Source organism: Empidonax traillii, unplaced genomic scaffold (assembly GCF_003031625.1).
Source record: "Empidonax traillii isolate 1590-97213 ecotype Southwest subspecies unplaced genomic scaffold, ASM303162v1 scaffold554:size495636, whole genome shotgun sequence".
NCBI lineage: Eukaryota > Metazoa > Chordata > Aves > Passeriformes > Tyrannidae > Empidonax > Empidonax traillii.
In genome coordinates, this window is record NW_020955747.1 from 128,073 (window position 1) to 131,878 (window position 3,806).

General features: G+C 62.0%; 1 protein-coding gene across 1 annotated transcript in view; it reads left to right on the plus strand.

The window, feature by feature from the left end:
• Positions 1–3,498: 3,498 nt before the first annotated feature.
• The window catches only part of ETV5 (ETS variant 5), a 13,859-nt gene continuing 13,551 nt past the window's right edge, over positions 3,499–3,806 (plus strand). Inside the window, exon 1 of the mRNA XM_027897688.1 lies at positions 3,499–3,622. The gene's annotated coding sequence lies outside the window, so the exon portion shown is untranslated. The remainder of the gene's footprint in view (positions 3,623–3,806) is intronic.

The following is a 3,806-nucleotide window of genomic DNA, read 5'->3' on the forward strand; positions in this document are numbered from 1 at the left end:
GATGGCTCTGCATGCGGGGCACACCCAGATCCTGAATCACCCCTGCTCCCAGACAGCTCCCTTGGCTCTGGTAGAAGCTGCTGTGCTGCTGTGAGCAAACTGGGAGCAGTGTGTGCCCCATTGATGTCGCCTCTGGCAGGAAAACCAATTCTTGTCCCTACTATGCCCCTGCCACAGGGCTAGGACAAGCCACCCTGTCCTCCCCAGTGTCCTAGTGCCCATCCTGGACCTCCTGATGCTGCAGGTCCCCATTCAACAGCATTCCTCTGGCAGTGCAGAGGGTGTTATGTTTTGGAGTGAACAGCGAGCTGAAAGGAAACTGTTCATGACCTGCATACGCAGGCACACTTCACCAGCAGTGCATAAATCCACCCTCCTCCTCCTCACCCGAGGTGGCTGTTAATGAGTAGCCAGGTGAAAGCAGTTGGAGCGAGGCCAAACAAAACCCAAGTCCCATGAACCAGCAGCCTCCATTTCCCCAGCCCATTCCCGAGGGCAGCAGCGCCTCACAGCCCCCCTCTTGGGGAGGGTGAAAGAAACCACTTCTGCCATCTCCAGAGCTTTGCCAGCAAGAGGGCAAGCTTGTTCTGTGGGATGGCAGCACACAAAACCAACAGGTTTGGTTCCACTTCCCACCCAGCCTCAACCCAGGGTTTTATCCCAGTGCCTGCATGGAATTAGCAGTGCTCCTTGCCCCTGGTCACGGTTTGCTGGGCTCGGGGCAAAGAGCAGCACTGGGTCCCTGCTGTGAGTTGCTGTCGGTGGTGGTGGAGCCAGGGGAAGCAAACCCATGTGCCTGTGCCTGCACCCATGGGTCTGACAGCACTGCGGGCAGGGAGTGCTCCTCTGAGCTTAAATCCAGGGAGGAGCACCCAGCCATGTGTCCTGCAGGGCATGGAGAGCCCAGGGCCACCAGTGGGACAGTGATAGGCCAGCACTGGTCTGCCAGGATTGGTGGCAGAGACATTACCTTTGATGGTCAGGGAGAGGGTTCCTGCCACCTGCCCCAGGGGACATGGCTCCTATCTGCTCCCGCCCTGCCAAAGGCATGGTTCAACGGGCATGGCAGCTCCCAGCCTCCTTAGTCTGAGGATGCAAATCTCCCCAGCCTCGGAGGGACCCTGCAGCCCAGCTGTCCCTGGCTCTGGGAAGGAATATGCCATTCAGCTGAGGGACACTCGAGGCTCTGAACCCCTCTATTCCCCTCAGCGTCTCCCAGTTCAGCCCAGTTCCCAGGGCATGGGATGGAACAGAACCCCCGAATAACAGCCCTAGACACTGGTGCCAGTGCTGCACTGGGGGACTCCCGAGAGCTGGGAACTCCATTCCCACGGGATCCCCAGCCCCCTCCTCCTGCTGTGTGTGTAGCTGTGGTTGCCTGCATGGAATGGCGTCCGTAGCGTAGCGCGTGTTACCGTGTACACCTGGACTGCTGTGGGCTTGCCTCTAATAAAGATGGTGATGAGCATCTCAGCTGGTCCTGGGGTGAACGAGGGTGATTCCTGGCCGGATGTGGGGTCTGTGCCTTCAGGGACTGAAACAGGGTGTGCCCAATCCAGGGTGCCGGGGCTGAAGGGGTGTTGGTAGCGGCAGCACGACGGAGCGGCGCTCAGTAGGAGCTGCATCCGGCTAAATTTGGAGCCTGCAAATTTTTTATTTTTTTTTTTTTTCCCCTGAGTGGGTTCTAAATTTAGCAGGCACCAGTCTCCAGCCCCCTCCCAGCCTTGGCTCTCCAGGGGCTTTGGCTCTTCCCGAGGCACTCCTGTGACCTCTCACCTGCCTGTCCCACAGCTGCACTTGGCCCCATCACCTCTCCCTGTCCCAGGGGTACTGAGCAGCCCCCGGACAGTGCATGGCTGCAGCCAGCATGGGTCACACACTGTGCCCCCCAGCTCTGCCATGACCCAGCTTGTCCCAACAGCCTGCCGTGCTCCCCGGACCGGGTTTTGCCACCCACCCGCCCATGTGTCATCTGCTAATTTTACCTGCGGTGATTTAATCCTGGTTGCCTTCATGCAGAGGGGAAATGAGAGCACCAGTGCCTGCAGAGCCCCCCGGGAGCAGGCTCCGAGCAGCAAGGACACCTCGTGCCCTCTGTGCACTTCCTGCCCCCAGCACGCAGGCACCCAGCGGGCGGTGTATCCTGGCAGCCCCCCTGCCATTCCACCCAGGACATGATGGCAGATGTGTCACCTGCCAAGACCAGCATTATCCCTGGGGGGTGGAGTTGGCCCTGGAGGTCTCTGGAAGCTCATCAGTAACCCAACATTAACAGAGGTGCTCCCACCAGCAGCCCAGAGACAACACTGCACAGCTCTTGCAGGACACCGACAAGTCCATGACCTGGGGCTGAGGATTTCAAACTCGCCAGGACAGCCCTGTACCGACAGGCTTCCAAACCCCTGGGCAACTTCCCAGGATCCAAGCAGAAGTCTCCTCTCCTTCCCAAGCTGAGAAGAGCAGCTTGTAACTGAGCGCTATCCCTTGTTTTTGCCTTCTCCAGCAGTAACTTCCCAGTCCACAACAATGTGAGGCCTCCACATAGTCCACTTATCCTGTGCAAACTGCTGCATCCTCCTCCCCGAGCAGCCACTGGCAGGTCCCCATGGCAAGTCTCACCCCCTTCAGTTACAGATGGGGAAACTGATGCACTTAGCATGGAAATGATGAAGTAGAGGCCCTGGCAGAGCCCCAGCAGCACCACTCTGTCCTAAACTCATTCCCAAACCTCTGAGACATCTGCAGTCCTGCAAGGGCATGTATCCATGAACTCGCTTGGAGGGGTCCGTGGCTGGGGCAGCCCCAAAGCCCCTGCAGGTGGGAACTATTTTTTCCATGTCCCTTTCTCAAAGGCAGCCCTGGCTCAAGGGTGCCTGCAGGCTGCCCTAGCAGGCACTCAGGTGTGGGTTAACTCTGGGCTTGAAGGGGGACTCGTGTGACGCCGCTTTGCTGGTGTGAAACCACCTCCCAAGAAAGAGGAGGGGATCTCATGGCCAGTGCAGAGGGGTCCCCATTACATGTGAGGCCTGAGGTCCATCCCATCTTTACGGCTTGCAGGTTCCTGGGCACAGTGTGCACGAATCAGGTCCCCCCGAGACGCCAGAACTGGTCCCTTGGGCTGTCCCACCAACCCTCCTCCCCCCGCAAGGCCGCCCATCAACCCCCAGCCTCACTCCTGCAGAAGGCCGCGGCCCCTTTAAATGCTGCGCTGCCCCGGCCCCACCCGCCAGCCCTTTTCCCCTTCTATTTTTTTATGAATGAAAAACGTTCCGGGCGGGGCCAGGCAAATCACTCCGCACCCATTGGTCGCTGCCGCCCCCGCCCACTCAGTCAGCCTCCAATGGTGCTCGGCGGAGCAGCGCGCGGGCGGGCGCGGAGCGGCGCAGCAGCCAATCTCATGGCGCGGGCCTCCTAGCGGCGGCGTCCCATTGGCCGGCGCGGAGGGTAAACAAGCACGCGGGGCGTGGCGCGGCGGAGGCCGCTGGCTCGGGGGCTGCGGGCCGGCGCAGAGCGGCAGCGCGGTGCCCGGGCTCGGAGCGGCGCCGCGCCTTCCCCGGCCCCGGTCCCGGCTCGCCCCGCTGCCGCTGAGCCCGCGGCGGCCGCGTCCGCGGCGTCCGGCCGGGTACGTGGGGGCCCAGCGGCGGGGGCGCGGCGCGGCCCGGGCCTGGGGCGGGGGCGGTGTTTATGAATGGCGCGGGCTGCGCGGTGTGAATGGCGGGGGGCGCGCGCGAGCGACTTAGCCAGCGAGCCAGCGAGCGCGCGCGCGGGGGGGAGGGGGGGGGGGGGGGGGGGGGGGGGGGGGGGGG